An 18,571-nucleotide genomic window follows, 5' to 3' on the forward strand; every position below is an offset into this window, starting at 1 on the left:
AAAAAATAAATATATGATTTTAAAATTAATTCTGTAACGAGTTACATTATCAAGCGCAGATGGTAGAATAGGAGGATTAGAGCAGTGCACGCGCTGGATCCGGCCAATGGGTCATCGGGAGAAGGGAAGGGGTAAGAAGAGGGGAACTGCGACTCCTAGCGCTGCCAAGATATATTTATTAATAAAAATCGCGTGCAAACGATTATCTTCGGCCACTTGCTTAGAAGAGAGAAAAGAAGAGAGAGAGATAGAGATAGAACAGATTTAGACACACACAAACATACCTGTCCAAGCTGGGTACTCGCCTGCGTAAGCAATAATATGTGCCTGCTCAGCGAAAGTCGGCCTTTGATATTAAGGCGACCGACCGTGCCCACCCTACCTTGATCGCTGGCTACCTGCCTATATTGTCAGCGACCCCATTCCCAGCTAGGAGAGCTAAAAACCTATAGAAACGCGCCGCTTGGCCCCAAAATAATTAAACTTAATTAAACTTCATTAGATTTAATATAAACAAAATAATTACACATATGTAACTTGTTGTTTTGGGCAGAAGGCATAAGAGAATATAAACAAACGATAAGAAAGCTTTTGGAGAGCTTTTTCTCTCAGCCTTAGATCAGCTGATCGAAATGAAGATAGTGGAATGGTGATAGGAAGATTAGTGATTATGCATTATGCTTTTTTTTTTGTTATTTATGCAGCGGGTGATATTAACGCTGACAGTAAATCTATATATATAAAAGAAAGTTGTGTAAAAGTGAAGACTGCTTATAACTTGATTTGGGCTGAACCAATTTTCATGGTTTTTGATTTGTTGGATTTGTCTCCGCAACGAGTTTAGTATAGGGTCTTAAAAATACTGAAAAAATTTGCCGAATACTTGAAAAACGCGGTTTTTTCCCCAAATGTTCAAATTTTTTTTATACCCAGTAGGCTTCGTAACAGTGACAGTTTTGACAATAGTGTAGAAGTAAATAAACAAATGTAGTCAGTCAGTCTACGGTCTCCTGACCTCGAGCAGACCTGACTATTCAAAAAAAAAAAAAAAAAAAAAAAAAAAATTTTCAAATCAAAAGGAAAAATATTTCAAATCAAAAATCTGCAAAAAATCAAAAGATTAAAACCTGACTGTTCAAAAAATAAATAAAAAATTAAAAATTCGAAATTAAAAAAAAAAAAGGTAATTATTAAAAAGTGTATTTTTGGCTTTTTATATTTTCGGACTTTTAAACTTTATAAATATTTCAAATCAAAAATCTGCAAAAATTAAAAAAAAAATCAAAAGATTAAAACCTAACAATCAAAAATAAATAAAAAATTCAAAATTCAAAATTCGAAATAAAAAAAAAAAAGTTAATTATTAAAAATTGTATTTTTGGACTTTTACAAAAGCTAAATATCTCGAAAGTTCAGGTATTTGTTTGTCTCAAACATAAATTTGTGTAAATTATTTATATTTATATTTCTCGATTGTTTTATATGGTTTTGTGCGAGGGCAGTATTACTATTAATAAAAATGCCGCGTCCTAGAAGATCTAATCTTTCCCGGCGGACCCATAATGCAATTAGGCAACGGAATAGCGCGAGTCAATTATCTGACGAAGAGCGAGAAATCGCCCGAGAAAGGCTCCGCGTTAGTACCCAGGGAAGAAGGGCCTTAATTCGTGCTTCTCAAAGAGAGGCAGCCCGTGAAATGGCGATAAGAAATGGTTCAAGGATTGATTTGAATCGAGCAGCGTTTCGATATGATTGCACCATTGATTACAGCTTGAATCGTTTAGTTTGCATTGGTCCAATGGACGTTGTTTGCTAGCATTGTGGCGCATTGAAGTTTGCTGGTGAAACGCCCGGTTTGTGCTGCCTTAGTGGTAAAGTGACATTGCCATTAGCGGTCACCATAGCCATTGCGTTCCCTGCTTTATGGCGAAACACTAGAATCACGACATTTTCTAGCGAACACTCAAAAATACAATGCCTGTTTCCAAATGACATAATTTGGGGCGGAAAATATTGGAGACGGATATTTAAGGTAATTTACGTTAAAAATTTTATTTTCTATGACTGCCAAAAAAAAATTTTGAATAATGTAGTTTGTTAGATTTCTGTAAATAGTGTTTGTAAATATAACTATAATAACTATGGCTTTGAATTTAAAGATTCAAGGCCAGATTTGCCATCGCATTGGATCATTGCAACCTATTGAAGATGCACAGCAAAAATTCTTGCAAATATACTTCATGGGCAATATGGAAGAACAACTTGACCGGCGTCAAGAAATGAACACAGCTATGAAAAGAGCAATTCTCCATGATTTGCATGCTTAGAAATTTAAACCAACCAAAACTGTGCAATGGAACGCGTTTGGTGATAAGAAAACTGATGAGCAATGTGATTCACGCGTTGATACTCAAAGGAAAATTTAAAGATGAGGAAGTTCTTATTCCTAGGATTCCGATGAGCTCAACAGATATGCCCTTTGAATTTAAACGAATTCAATTCCAGCTTCGTCTTGCCTTCGCCATGACGATCAACAAGTCACAGGGCCAATCTTTGACTATTTGTGGCCACAATCTAGAAAATGCGTGTTTTTCTCATGGTCAATTGTACGTGGCATGCTCACGTGTTGGCAAACGATCCGCATTATTTGTTCTTGCACCCGACCAAAAAACGAAGAATGTCGTTTACAACAAGGTGCTTGAATGAAAATCCGATTAATAAATTTATCAGTGTATCCCAGCCTGAACAACATAGCTTTCAACAATTTTTTACCTAGAAATAATATAGAGGGCAATGCAACGTTTGCCGGGCCAGCTAGTAATAAAAATAAATATGCAAATTGATAAATGATAAGGCTTCACTTACAGTGGTATATTAATAAAAAGTGGCGATTAATAAAAAGAAGTAGATTACGATAACTAATAAGAATTTTTCATTGGGGAGGGAAGGTGGAGGTTATGGATACTTAAGGGCTATTGCTTCATGTATATTATTATCTTATATTATTTTTCTATATAATTATTATTTAGTTCACGTTGAATGCAATCAAAAAAAAACAGCGCAAAAAGATGAACTCGGTGCCGCTAGTATAAATTAATAAATTAATATTCGCAACAGTTGGCCAGATGGCTGGGCATCTTTTAAATCAAGTGGTGATGCTTGGTGTGCAGCAGTAAGTCCGTGCAGAGGCGTGGCAGGTGCGAAGACATATAATGCAATGCTTATATGTATTTGCGCGCAGCTGCAGCTATTCAAATAGCGCGATGCGAATGTTTAGTTGTGCGCAGATGCAGTAATCCAGACAGCGCAATGCGAGCTATTTAGTGTGCGCGCTGCAGACTTAATTGCAAGCTGGCAAAAAAATTAAATTTTTGACTGGGTGCCAAACCTGCAAAGAAGTTTGTGCGAAATGATTTTACACATATATGCTGACTTACTGAAATGCCACTATTTTCTTCTTACCGATTTAAATAGTTTGGCACTTGCACAAGAAAAAAATTATACTTTCAATTTAATATTTTTTTTCTTCAATTCTCGAATTAATTTTTCACCACTTCACAGAGAAACTTTTATACAACCTTTTTAGTCGGTGGTTGAGATGCGAAAGAAAGAGGAAATATGGCCGATCCCATGAAGCGACAAGTCATCGCTTGGGAACAGTTTTTTATGGCATGGCTGAGAATGACAATTTCTCCTGTTATTACTGGAGATTCGGGATTGCCACATCAGTGATCTCGTTCAACTATGCTAAGCCACTATGCTCAGCGCATTGCCTACTTTTAGGCTGTTTCTTTTTTCCCTCTATTCCAGCGCCACTACAAATCTCCATACCATTTAAAAAGACTTCGAGTCAGGAAAATCGCGCAAGCACGCTATGACACGATTACTGCCGATAGAAAATGTGGAGACCCGTACCAAGAGAGCTTTCTGTGGAAGACGATCCACACACAGAAAGCTCAGCAGCACAAACCACGGAATGAGCTTTCGTATGCGAGCTTTATTATTGTTGTTACTTTTGTTCCTTTTGCTACTTCTATTCTTCTTGCCAGCGAGCGTGGCTGATCATTGCAAACGACGCGTGAATAAATAAATATTAATTTGCAAATTAACTAACCGATAACTGTGTTTACTTAAACCCGGGCAAACACGGGTTAATACATTGGCGACGAGGTGAAAACACAAAAAAAAAAGAAGAGAGCATAAAGAAAACGCGGCCTACCAATTGGAAAAAAGTGAGGTTAAATACGAATCTACCCATCCAGCACTCCACAGAGCACCGCCATAAGCAAAACAAAAAAATAAATAAAACAAAAAACAAAAAATTTAAAAATCAAAATCATTGTAATAATAATACGTACATACGTAGGCTGAGTTGAGAAAGTGCAGAGGCGACTCTGAGACAAGCCACAGAAAAAAAAGCAATCGCAAAAAGTACAAGAGTACATGAGCTGAGTTGAGAGAGCGCAAAGGCGACTCTAAGACAAGCCAAAAAGAGAAAAAACAGCTGAGCAAGGCAAAACAAACGCCCGTGCAAGCTGATTAAAGAAAGATCGCAAAAATATTTGAAAAACAAATCAGAGGCTGGGCACAAAAAGTGCAAGCCAAATAAATCATCTGAAAAGTCAGAGGCTGGGCACGAAAAAAGAAAAATAACATATACATCTATACGTATACATATATATAATAATAAAAAAAAGTACAAGCTAAAACAGATCGGTAGAATGACGGAAAATAAACCATTTCTGTGCGCGAGCATAGAAAAATCGTTGTGGCGCAATGAGTGGGAGAAGTGGCTACGGTCATTTAATATCTACGTAGACACAGAAGAAATTTCGTCAGTAGTCAAAAAGCGAAACAAATTACTCCATCTAGGGGGACCACAGCTAATAGAGATAGTGTACAGTCTTCCAGGCGCGTTGGTGCCATACGATGACGTATTTACTCCACTGGCGGATAAACTGAATGAATACTTTTCACCGCAACGTAATGCAGTTTTCGAGAGACACATGTTTCGTAGCATGACGCCTCGTCAAGGTGACTGCTTTGCCGAGTTCTTGTTGCGTCTAAGACAACAAGCCAGCAAGTGCTCGTTCGGAACAACCATGATTGAAATCCAGGAGATCTGCATTGCTGATAAAATAATTGATGCTTGGGCTAAGGCCACGTTAAAAAAGAAGCTACTGGAATCGGAGCTGAAGCTGGAGAATATAATAAATATGTGCACCATTGAAGAACAAGTGAACCAGCAGTCAGAGGCAATGCTGATCCCGCCGGATACCGAGATTATAAAGAAAATCGCGGTTCAGTCAAGGAGACAAGACAAAGTAGATGTCGTGTGTGGCCGGTGTGGAGCAGAATACCATGATGAACGGAATATGGCATGCCCCGCAAGGAAATCAAAATGTAATAAGTGTTCCCGGTTCGGACATTATGCTCGTATGTGCAATACCACAACCCACAACGGTACAACCTGATAAGCCACGGCGATTGGCTGCGATTGAATCGTAAACATGCGATGGTGTTCAATATTCGCACCACTTCGGCTACCCAGTTCAAAGCTTATATGTCGGACGAGACGCTGAGAGTGGTTAACGTCTTTGAAGCCCCGATTACAGTTCAAGAAAGACCAGAGATGATTGCTACATTTTATGTAATCGAAAGTGGGAGACAATCGTTACTGGGTCGAGACACAGCTGTGCAACTCAACGTCCTAAAACTTGGCTTAAACGTAAATAGAGTGGCAGCTCACACACGTTTTCCCAAATGGAAAGCATCACCTGTGAGACTGGCCATTGACCACAATGTGAGACCAGTGAAGCAGCCAATGCGCAGATTCCCGACAGCGTTAGAGGACCAAATCGCAGAAAGGATAAACCAGGCTGTGCAGCAAGACATTAAAGAACCAGTTCGTGGACCGAGCCCATGGATTTCGCCAGTGGTAGTTGCATTTAAAGGGAACAGGGAAATAAGGCTATGTCTGGATATGCGAAGGGCGAATCTAGCCATCTCAAGAGAGAATCACCCACTGCCAACATTCGACATGTATATGACCAAGCTTCGAGAGGCAAAATACTTTTCTAGCTTTGATGCCCACAACGTGGTGCTGAATGAACAGAAATGTGTGTATAAAACTAATAAACTCAAGTAGGTCACATTCTGTCGGACCATGGTATTGAAGCGGATCCAGAGAAGGTCAAGGTGATCGCTGGCTTCCGGGCCCCGAAAACTAAGGAGGAGACAAGAAGTTTTCTTGGCCTCGTAACATACGTTGGGAAATTTATACCAGATCTAGCCAACACAACTGAGCCATTGAGAAGATTAATAAATGCAAACACCACATTCGAATGGAGCGACAAGGAGCAACGAGCTTTCGATATCTTGAAGAAACAAGTCGTCGAGGTAACAAATCTGTCATATTTTAATAAAAAATTTTGTACGTGTCTCATATCCGATGCAAGCCCGGTGGCATTGGGAGCTGTTCTAGTGCAGATTGTATTAGATTAGTATGGTTCGCCAGTAAAAGCCTAACTGACGTGGAGAAAAGGTATTCTCAAACAGAGAAAGAAAGTTTGGCACTAGTGTGGGCAGTGGAGAAATTCTACTACTACTTAGCGGGACTTGAATTTGATCTGATAAAAGACCAAAAGCCCTTAGAATCCATCTTCAAACCAACTTCGAAACCACCGGCACCGATTGAACACTGGTTGCTACGTCTGCAGTTTTACTTATTTCGGGTCATTTATAAAGCCGGAAAAGAAAATATCGCAGATTCCGTGTCACGTCTTTGCCAAATAACTAAAGCGGAAGCTTTTGATTGACAAGATGAGCAGAATATCTTTCATATTGTAGAAAAAGGGGTACCAAAGTCACTAACCATATCGGAAATCATGGACAAAAGTATGCAGGACGAGGAAATAATTGATACAATGACCTGCCTTAGCACCAACTCATGGGAGGCAAACGCATCCAGTCCATATTATCCATTCCAATGGGAGCTATCGGCAGTTGGCAATGTACTTTTACGCGGAACCAAAATAGTCATACCAACAATGCTACGATCTCAAGTGCTCGAGCTAGCCCACGAGGGTCGTCCGGGCGAATCTGCTATGAAACGGAGACTACGAGCAAAGGTGTGGTGGCCAAGGATCGATCGAGAAGCAGAATGTTTTGTCAAGGCCTGTAGAGATTGCATCTCCGTATCGTTGGCGAATAAGCCAGTACCAATGGATCGACATGCGTTCCCAGCTGGCCCTTGGCAATGTGTCGCATCCGACCTACTGGGCCCTTTGCCAAGCAACGACCATGTACTGGTGTTAATCGAATACTTTTCCAGATACATGGAATTTAAATTTATTAAAACTATCTCTTCGAAAGTATTAATCGAACAAAGGCAGGAGATATTTTCTCGTTTGGGAAATACCACGAACGCTGAGAACCGACAACGGTCGGCAATTCGTAAGTCTCGAATTTCAAGATTTTTGCCGGAACAACGGTACTACCCAAATAACGACTCCGCCATATTAGCCACAGGCGAATGGCGAAGTAGACAATATGAACAGGTCTTTAGTAAAACGCCTAAAAATCGCGTGGTCGAAAGGGAAAGACTATAAACAAGAGATTCAAAACTTCGCCATGATGTACAACGTAACACCGCATGGGACCACAGGAGTAGCTCCGTCGGAATTGATGTTTAACAGAATCATTAGAGACAAGATACCAGACATTCAGGACTTGGTAGGTGATGTTGGTGAATCCTCGGAAAGAGACTTAGATTGCTTAAACAAACAAAAGGGAAAAGAGAGAGCAGACAAGGGAAGACCCGGCGACAAAATCGTGCTGGAGAATGTCCTGTGCCCACATAAACTGACACCCACGTTCGATACAACCGAGTACGTGGTGATCAACAGAAAGGGGATTATAGTTCAAGTGCAAGGAGGAGGAAAAACACTAACAAGGGATGTGAGTCATTTAAAAAAGATTACAGTTACAGCTACTCATGGAGCTGTAGCGACAACCGATAGTGTCCAGAACACGGTCACACATAGGCAAACGCCTCAAGTACCGGAAACTGCAGCCGGCGCGCAGGACAATGGGTTGAAGATGAAGCTGAAAAATATTGGAGGGATGTGGAGACCCGTACCAAAAGAGCTTTCTGTGGAAGACGATCCACACACAGAAAGCTCCGCGGCACAAGCCACGGAATGAGCTTTCGTATGCGAGCTTTATTATTGTTATTACTTTTGTTCCTTTGGCTACTTCTATTCTCCTTGCCAGTGAGCGTGGCTGATCATTGCAAACGACGCGTGAATAAATAAATATTACTTTGCAAATTAACTAAACGATAACTGTGTTTACTTAAACCCGGGCAAACACGGGTTAATACAGAAAACAAATTCAGAAAGCATCTACAAATATTCACGGAATATGAAGACTTCACTTGGCATGGGAGCCGTCAACTGAGCAAAGGACCAAAGTAATGGTCGGATACCCGGTGCATCTGGATCTCTATTTGTCGTGTACACAAGTAAGAGGAGAAACCAGAGACAGGAATTGTCAGCTATCACTTTCTCTGGCCCCCCGCAGAATGTTCATGCATATGCATGAACATAGAAATATGATAAGTATGGGAACATACCCTCTACGCACTCAATAGCTAGCATACATAAAATAGATAATATTTGTGCAAGTGTGAACTGTCAGACTAGAATAAATATGACTCTGACCCTTAGCGACAAGAATATGTAAGAGAAGAACGCTGAGCCTTACAGCCTCAGCGACAGGATAAGAATAGCTAATAGACCCACGCGGAGCCTTACAAACTCAGCGATAAGATAAGAATATGTAATAGACCAATGCTGAGCCTTACACACTCAGCAATAGACGCACTATATTTAAGGGTTGAAATTATGCATGAGTCTGGGTATATAAATCCAGGCTCAGAAGAATAAAGATCAATACGCAACTAAACACCAACATAGTCAAGTGTATTCGTTCAGTAATTGACATTACTTCTGTTACTTCAACCCTCGTTCGGGAAGAAACATGGAGCCACTGCGATAGCTATACGGGCAGCGATCATACGGCACTTCTGTTCACAATAGGTGAGCCACCTGCCAGAGCATCAACATTGTGGAGGGAATCGTATCGGCTGGATACTTTTGATCCCGCGGCTTTTTCAGAGGCCATTCAGTCTCTGGGCACAATTGGTAATGCTGAGGCCAGAGCATGCCAAATGGTAGCCCAAATACAGAGTGTCTGCAATAGCAGCATGTTACGCCGCAAGCAGTTCACGCGACAACAAGAGCCTACGTATTGGTGGAATGCACAAATAGGTGACATTCGACGCAAATGCATCCAGGCGAGAAGAAGCTATCAACGGGCTCGGGGTAGGTCTACGTTTTTCGAAAAACAATTAGCTTACCAGGCAGCCAGAAGACAGTTGAAGAAGGCCATTCGGGCAAGTAAAGAGAATGCTTTCTAGAGTTGTGCGGCTCAGCCGAATACGACCCTTGGGGCAGGGCATATAAGATAGTAGTTAAAAGACTATACGCAGGTAAACAGGTGCAGCCGACGGATCGTCTGGAGCTTAAATCGATTGTGGAAACGCTCTTTCCAGAAAGATTAAGCTCCATTCATGCCCCGGAGTCCGAGTCTGCTAATCAGGGATCAACGAGCACTCAAATTGCTTTAGTTACAGACGAAGAAATCCTAGTAGCTCTCAGAGAACCAATACAGCTCCGGGGCCGGACGGGATCCCAAATCGTGCGCTAAAGCTAGCCCTCGCTTTGCACCCTAGTACGTTCGCCGAATTATTCAACGAATGCATAATAGAAGAAACGTTCCCTGCAAAATGGAAGACCCACAACCTGGTATTGCTACCCAAGGCTGGCAAACCACCAGACGAGCCATCTTCATACAGACCGATCTGCCTCTTAGACACCATAGGAAAGGTGTTCGAGAAATTTATCTGCTCTAGACTGGAGACTGCTATTGCTAGCGCCGGTGGTCTATCACCAAATCAATTTGGATTCCGGAAGGCCCGGTCATCAACGGATGCTCTAGAAAAAGTTGTTGGCCTGGCAGCTTCCGCCATCCAAGGCACCAGATGGAGGCACGGGACGAAGCAATACTGCATCACTGCGAACCTGGACGTTAAGAACGCCTTCAACACAGCTAGTTGGGATATGATACTGAATGCGCTGTCACAATATAATATTCCTAAATATCTGAAAGCGATAATAAAGAGCTACGTCAGAGGAAGAACACTGGTATACAACACGAGTGAGGGTCCCTAAACTCATATAGTGTCAACTGGAGTACAACAAGGCTCAGTGCTGGGGCCTCTCATATGGAACATCATGTACGACGGCGTACTGCGCTTGGAAGTACCAGCAGGTGCGCACACCATTGGCTTTGCTGATGATGTGGCTGTCGTCGCCATAGGCAAGGAGCTTAAAGATACAGAGGATATGTGCAGCGAAAGTATCAATCGCATACGAAGCAGGTTGACAGGAGCTGGGCTCGAGCTTGTGGCGCACAAGACGGAAGTCGTCCTAGTAAGCAGTCGCAAAACAGTGGAGACTGCCAATATAAGGATAGGCAGCATCACCATCGTGTCAAAGAGGGCGATTAAGTATCTTGGCGTCATGTTAGACACAAGATTAACTTTCCGCGAACACTTAGAATATGTGCATAAAGCTGATTCTTGTAGAGCTCTCTCAAGAATTATGCTTAACACGCGGGGACCTAAACAGCAACGACGTCTTCTTCTAATGAGCGTCATTAGGTCTGTCATCCTCTATGCTGCGCCAATATGGTCAAGAGCAATGGCATCGCCGAGCTACAGCCGGGGTATTTGCGTTTGTCATAGCCGGCATGGTGCCACTGGAGTACCTGGTCGCCGAAGCCGTGGAGCGGAATTCGCACGCGTCTGTGCGATATAACGCTATCAGCGAACAGCATTGCACGATGGCAAAGGAAGTGGAATAGCTCAGCTAAAGGGCGGTGAACGCACAAGCTCATTCCGGAGCTCGAACCATGGGTTAACCGCAATTACGGCGAGGTTAATTTCTATCTTTCGCAGATCCTCTCGGGCCATGGATGCTTTCGGAGTTATTTGAAGCGCTTTGGTCACGAGGAAACTGATGAGTGCCCCTGGTGCGGGCGAGGGCACGTGGAAGACGCCAACCACATTCTTTTAGTATGTGGACGGTTCCTGAAGGAGAGACGTCGTCTAGAAGAGGCACTGGGCTGCTCCATCAGAGCGGACAACATAGTCAACGCCATGCTGGAATCGGAGGAAGCTTGGGAGCTAACAAGCACCTTCGCGACCACAGTGATGATGGAGCTCCGCAGAGTTGAGCGAATAAGAAGACGCGCTGTACCAGGCTAAGGTAGCGCATAGTGCTTGCTATGTAATGCTTTACGGCCGTCCCGCAAGCATCGCGCGAGTTATGTAGTCTAAGTGCTGCTTCTCTGTCTCTGCCTACTTTAACATTGAGAGAGAAAAAGCTCGATCTGTATGTAAAAACTCAAAAGCTCTCTCGAGCAGTCGAAAGCTTTTGAGCTCACTTTTGATGTGCACGTCGAGGAGAAAATAACATGAAGTGAAATAAATACTATTATTTAAATTAAAAACACAAAGAACATTATTTATAAATAATTAAATGTTAACATATCAATGTTAACAAAACAGGCGCAGCCGACGGAGTAACCAAAAACATTAAAATACTCACTTAAGTGCAGTTTTAAACGAATTTGAGCTTGTACGCAATTCCATACATACAGTTTGGCAAGAAAGTGTTTACACACAGGGAAAAAAATTGAATTTTTTACTTTGAAGCGAAATAAAAGCAGTAAGAATATGCATATTCAATTTTTAAAAAATGAATGTAGGTATATTAGACTATAAACTATATTAGTAAGTAAAAAAAATTACAATATGTTTCCATTAACAAAAGAAAATAACAAAAAACAAAAGAAGTAACAAAAATCAGCTGACAAGAAAGTGTTTACACAACTAAAACATTATAGTGTTTTAACTACTTTTTAGTTAAAACTAATACTTTTTTTTGGCCACCGTTGGCATCTATGACTGCTCCCAAGCGTCTATTCATCGATTGGACCAAGTTTCTGACATATTCCACTGGGATATTTTGCCATTCCTCCAAAAAATGGTTTTCAGCTCAGTTTTATTCTTTGGATGCCTGTTGGCGGTCCTCTTTTTCAGATAAGCCTCTTCAATTAAAACCCAAAATCGTTCACACAATTCAAAGTTGTCGTAGGCACACGTCAATGCTCATGTCGCATGCATACACATACATATAAACATACACACACGCACATACATATAAAGGCACTAAAATGCTTCTACAATGATTACCCCATCATTTGTGAGCATCGCGGCCCCTGCGTACACACAATCAAACATATTTCTGTAAGTGTGAGCACTTCACAAGATCGACCAAATTCAAATGCTAGGATTTCAAATTGCTACAGCCAGCAAGGGCTTTGCACACAGGCATACAAATGCTCATAGTACATGTAGCATACTGTAAGTGTGTGTGTGCATGCTCGTCGCGAAAACATTTTCATTATGCGCACCAACGCTTTCATACTCTTCCCACAAATAATAACGAAAACGCATGGCAAACGGCTTAAAGAGTTCGGTATACCTTTCACACAGAAGGGAAGGCATGGGTTCTTGCTACGACGAAATTTCAATTTTCGTGAGCTGCTGCTTGTGCTCACAATGTGAGCCTCACATACATACATACATATACACATTTGAGAGAGCAGAGAGCATCGAGGGAGAGAGAGAGAGAGAGAGAGAGAGAGAGAGAGAGAGAGAGCAAGGGAAACATTAAGCATAGAGGGATCTTTTGTTCAACATTTGACCATCTCGTTCGAGCGCATGAAGCGAAATGATTGTGCTTTCGTATATTTTAGTAACCCAAACCTAAAAGTGAGGAGCCGAGCGAATACGAAGTTGTCTGGGGTGTTAACGCTCGAAAAAAAGTGTGCAAAACGCTTTATACTACGTGTCCGGTCTATGTGTTCTCTGGTTAGTGGTATTACAGAAAGTTCATAAAAGATTTTTCTCAAGTTGCTTATCCATTGATTAAATGCCTTAAAAAGGATGCTAAGATCGATGTTAATGAACCCAACTTCATGATTACATTTGACAAATTAAAAAGAATCATAACTGAGGCACCGGTACTTAAGTATCCGGATTTCAAAAATAAATTTCAGCTTATTACTGATGCTAGTAACAAGGCTTTAGGTGCTGTTTTGCAACAGGATGGTCATCCTATTTGTTATGCAAGCCGTACATTAAATGACCATGAGAAAAACTGTTCTTCTATACAAAAGGAGTTACTAGCTATAGAGTGGGCAACAGCTTATTTCCGCCCATATCTCTATGGAGTCAAATTCGACATTTTGTCCGACCACCAACCACTTAAGTGGCTGCTAATTAAATATAACGGAAAAGAACTCAATGAAACACTTTATAGATGGCTTGTGAAGCTTAGCGAATTTAATATAAACGTATCATACATTAAAGGAAAGAATAGCCAGGTAGCGGATTTTTTAAGCCGAATAAGCAACGACGAGATTTGTGCCGAAAACATAACTAAATCTTGTAGCTCTTTAGAAAACAATGTTGATGATGTTAGTACCCAACATACACAAGCCGAAGACTTTGTGGACACATCTATTTTAGGCAGCTTAGAAACAGTTGTTAATAGATTTAAAATACAAATCATTCTATCAGATAAAAAAAAATTTGGAGTTTGAATATAAGAATAGAAATAAGAAAATTTATTTAAATTTAAATGATCTTGAAAATGGAATGGAAGACATTTTGAAGAATCATATCATAAAAGGCAAAGTAGGAATATTCAGTGAATATAACGACCACCAATACAATAAATTTCAAAACAAAATCATCCAAATTTTCGAAGGCAATAAAAATGTTCAATTTGTAAAATGCTCATTTCACGCAAAAGACATTGAAAACGAAGAAGATGTGTATAAAGAAATTGAACGATTCCATAAACATTATACTGGGCATTCAGGTATAAATGAAAATTACCAAAGTTTAAAAAAGATTATTTACTTTCCAAAACTTCAACATTACATCCAAAAGTATATAAACAATTGTGACATTTGTAATCGGTGTAAATATGATAGGAACCCGGTAAAAGAAAAATTTAAATATACGGAAACACCAACTGATATAAGAAAAATTGTTCATATGGACATCTACACAAATTCAAAATGCAATTTCCTAACTTTTATTGACCGATTTTCAAAATTTGCTACTGCCTTCTATCTTGAGGATCGCAATAATCAAACTATAATCGAAACAAGTAAGAAAACCCTAGTCAAGAGTGCTCGACTAGATACTACCCTGAACCCAACAAATAACAAGTAAGAAAGCTCTAGTCGAGACTGCTCGACTACGAGATCCCCTGAACCATTGGAGCAATAGATATTTCAATAATTTTTCGCGTCTTTCAGCTTACAAAAGAAACACGCACGTACGCACACACAGGCATACATACACACACGCATACAGACACACATACACACACAAACGCATACACACACACACATACACACACACACATACACACACACATACACAAACACATACACACACATACACAAACATTTACATACATATACACACACAAGCATAAACACGCATGGGCGGCAGTGAGCGCTTACTATGAGAACTTAATTGCTTAATAGCTTTTTTTGTGGACGTACGATCTTCATGAAACTTTCAGATTATGATTATAACATGGATATGCATGTAATTGCCAAAGCACAAGTCTCTAGTATTTGAAATACGCTTTTTACAAGAGTGAGGGTGAGGGGGTGAATTTAAGGGTGGGGGGTTAATTTTAACAAAAACCGAAATTGTATAAATTGCATATAAGCATACATTAAAAATTTGGAGACTCTAGCAATAAAGGTGTAGAAGATATAATTTTATAGCTGGTTTTCGATAAGGTTTTTTATCGATAAAAAAGATCGGGATGAGTTATCGATTTTTAATGATAAACTTGATATGCGCGCTGTAATTACGGACATTTAAAAAAAAATTTGAAGTCTCTAGCTCTTATATCTTCTGAAATCGACGCGTTCATACATACGGACAGACGGACAGACGGACAGACAGACGGACAGGGCCAAATCAACTCAGCTCGTCGCCCTGATCAAGAATATATATACTTTGTGGGGTCTGCCACGCCTCCTTCTGCCTGTTACATACATTTCAACAAAACCATTATACCCTGATTTCCCATTTTCAATGGGTTCAGGGTATAACAAGTAAGAAGACTAGTCGAGACTGCTCGACTATGAGATCCCCTGAACCCTTGGAGCAATAGATATTTCAATAATTTTTCGTGTCTTTCAGCTCACACAAGAAACACGCACACACACACGCACGTACGCACACACAGGCATACATACACACACACGCATACAGACACACACACGCATACAGACACAAACGCATACACACTCACATACACACCCACATACATACACATACACATACACATACACACACAAGCACCCACGCATAAACACGCATGGGCTGCAGTGTGCGCTTACTATGGGAACTTAATTGTTTAATAACTTTTTTTATGGACGTACGATCGTCATGAAACTTTCAGATTATGATTCTAACATGGAAATGCATGTAATTGCCAAAGAACAAGTCTCTAGTATTTGAAATACGCTTTTTACGAAAATGAGGGTGACGGGGTGAATTTAAGGGTGGGGGGTAAATTTTAACAAAAACCGAAATTGTATAAATTGCATATAAGCATACATTAATAATTTGGAAACTCTAGCAATAAAGGTGTAGAAGATATAATTTTATAACTGGTTTTCGATAAGGTTTTTTATCGATAAAAAAAGATCGGGATGAGTTATCGATTTTTAATGATAAACTTGATATGCGCGCTGTAATTACGGACATTTGAAAAAAAATTTGAAGTCTCTAGCTCTTATATCTTCTGAAATCGACGCGTTCATACATACGGACAGACGGACAGACGGACGGACGGACAGACGGACAGACGGACAGACAGACGGACAGGGCCAAATCAACTCAGCTCGTCGCCCTGATCAAGAATATATATACTTTGTGGGGTCTGCCACGCCTCCTTCTGCCTGTTACATACATTTCAACAAAACCATTATACCCTGATTTCCCATTGAAAATGGGTTCAGGGTATAAAAAATAACACAGTAAAGGTTCGAACCTCCCCTACATTACTTGCGTCGCCCTTAGCACCCGCGCCACTGCTTTGCTCGAGCAATCAGTTGCTAAAATAGAATAGCTTAATAAGAGAGCGTCATCAGACAAAACTACAGTAACGGCTAGAAAGTCCAGAAATCAATCGAAATTCTAAGAATGTGAGAAAAGGCGCGATTCTGTCTGTACGCATAGAATAGACGATGAGTGTGTGCACAAGCATGGGAAAATCGCGCTGATCTGCTGTTAGCTTGAAGCCGGTATCCAATGTATGGATATAAATATATAATAAAAATCAAAATTGTATAAATTATATATGTATGTAAATTGAATGCAATAGCTATCGATGATTTTCCAATTTTAATGGCATCATGCCGTGTTTTTTGCTGCGCACTAGACTTGAAAATTGCACTATATACTCTGGTTGACAGCGTTTGGACTGTGAATGAGTCTTCTGCTATCGGTATCGCCCGATTGCAACGTTCTTACTTGTTTTTGATTTTGTGGGTGAGCGATCAATGACCAAAGTTGGAAACTCACGAGTGGATGCAATCCTTATTAAAAGGCAGTATCTGGAGAGGCCAACTGTCTCTCAAGATACGGACCCTCTGTTAAGGTATGCTTAAAATTGAATTATAAGTTCAATATAATTCTATTCATTAACCAAATAATATAATTTATTTTGCAGATGAATCAATCTGATTTTCCCTCTATTGGAAGCCTTTTCTGCAAGTACCTCTGCATTCCCGCAACGTCAGTAGAATCGGAAAGAGCATTCAGCAAGGCGGGCCAAATTATTTCAGAGAGGCGAACACTCAAAGAAAAAAACATTAACATTCTTTTATTTTTAAATCGTAACTTTTGGATCAAATAAACAATATATATATCTTATATTCAATTCAAATATATTTGGCTGTTGGGGTACACTATCGATGGCGCTATCGATACTGTCGATGACACCATCGACAATATCGATGGTTCAAAATAAACAATCACCAAAAATCGAGAGCGTCCAATATCGATAGTTCTCCACCTCTAGCACGCATTACTAAATGAAGCACGGCTATGCGCTCTTTTTCCCTTACTCACTCTCTCCCTCTCTTTATGGTCTCTCTCTATGGTCTCGAATAGCAGCAGCGCACAAAAATTGAATATTGTTCGCGACGATCCCAGCTCTTTCCTCTTGAGTGAAGGGTATAGAGAAATCATAAAAGCATTTGTCACGCTCATGCAAACAAAATGTAAGCGTTTCGATGGTTATTCGTGGGAAGGGTATGAAAGCGTTGATACGTGTTGGAGTGGTGGCGTCGCCGATAAGCAAAAAGACCGGGTTGTAATTTCCTCGTCTTTATTTCTTAGATTAAAGCTGTGTTGCTCGTATAGCATTAGTAATAAGATGTATGTCTCGTCAGTACCAGGAGAGGCAAGTGAGGCAAGTGGGCGAAGTCCCCAGCGGGGCGCTAAGTACCGCGAACCAGTAGGAGAACTGGGTGATGTTATTAACATAATGCTGTTAACAACATAACATTGTGTGATGCGGAAGGAGCAATTCTTGTTAATGGGATCTGGCATTAACATACTCCCCCTCCTTGCAAGGATTGCAAATTAAGACGTCGTGTCCAAGCTGGAGACCTCTTGCTGTGCGGATCAAGGTCGTCAGCGGAGCTGTCACCGCCTGTTTAGGAGTCGAGACGGAGAGACGTGCTGATCCCTGGAGATGCAGGAGCGTGTGTTGATTCTGGCCACACGTTTTGCAACATCCCTTGCTTCGGCAGGATTGCCCGGAGTGCTCGTGAGCCAAGCAGTTCGTACAGTACCGCACGCATCCGCTTCTCCCCTGAAAGGCCCAGAAAACGCTGGCAATTCCGGAGACCGTGGGCTCCTGGGCACACGCGGCACTGGAAGGAATCGGCGTCTTTATCTGGAAGGTCGAATGAGTTGGAGGTAGAATTACTTGCTCGTTAGAACACAACATGGAGGTTAGTTTGACAGCACAAGGAGGACGAGGATCGGGTTGAAATGATGGGCCTGAATGAAGAATAGTATTCAGGCTGTCATTCAGTGCTGGACGAAGAGCATTGAAACCAACCCTCACTTTCGGAGTGGTGCTGTTTGGAGCTCGGAATGGAAGAGCTTCGTCAGATGATACGGTTGGCGGAGACTCAAGTTTCGCCTCTTCCGAAACAGAAACCTGAGTTGTGAAGGAGGAGACCGTTCCTGGTATCATCTGTGAAAGTGGGCCTGTCAGTACCCAACCGAAAACAGTCTCCAGACCTATAAGAGGCCCACAAA

The 18,571-nt window shown here is 40.9% G+C and overlaps 3 long non-coding RNA genes across 5 annotated transcripts; 2 read left to right on the plus strand and 1 right to left on the minus strand.

Annotated features, from left to right (window-relative positions):
• The first annotated feature begins 475 nt into the window (after positions 1-475).
• On the plus strand, positions 476-2,207 carry LOC149268186 (uncharacterized). Of its 2 annotated transcripts, XR_016271082.1 has the most exons (3): positions 722-1,416; positions 1,503-2,032; positions 2,160-2,207. It is a non-coding gene; the product is annotated as an uncharacterized LOC149268186 (long non-coding RNA). The 2 variants fall into 2 exon arrangements; XR_016271081.1 differs by lacking the exon at positions 2,160-2,207 and having other exon boundaries at positions 476-1,416; positions 1,503-2,142.
• Positions 1,500-3,644, minus strand: LOC149268187 (uncharacterized). Its single transcript, XR_016271083.1, has 2 exons — positions 3,463-3,644; positions 1,500-3,388 (listed from the first exon to the last, which is right to left on the minus strand). It is a non-coding gene; the product is annotated as an uncharacterized LOC149268187 (long non-coding RNA).
• Positions 3,645-13,668: 10,024 nt separating this feature from the next.
• LOC149268188 (uncharacterized) lies at positions 13,669-17,138 on the plus strand. Of its 2 annotated transcripts, none has more exons than XR_016271050.1 (4): positions 13,669-14,078; positions 16,316-16,597; positions 16,677-16,895; positions 16,968-17,138. It is a non-coding gene; the product is annotated as an uncharacterized LOC149268188 (long non-coding RNA). The 2 variants fall into 2 exon arrangements; XR_016271051.1 differs by lacking the exon at positions 13,669-14,078 and adding an exon at positions 14,204-14,372.
• Positions 17,139-18,571: the final 1,433 nt, after the last annotated feature.

Source organism: Drosophila arizonae, chromosome X (assembly GCF_054131065.1).
Source record: "Drosophila arizonae isolate 15081-1271.41 chromosome X, UAZ_ARI_1.0, whole genome shotgun sequence".
NCBI classification, from domain to species: domain Eukaryota; kingdom Metazoa; phylum Arthropoda; class Insecta; order Diptera; family Drosophilidae; genus Drosophila; species Drosophila arizonae.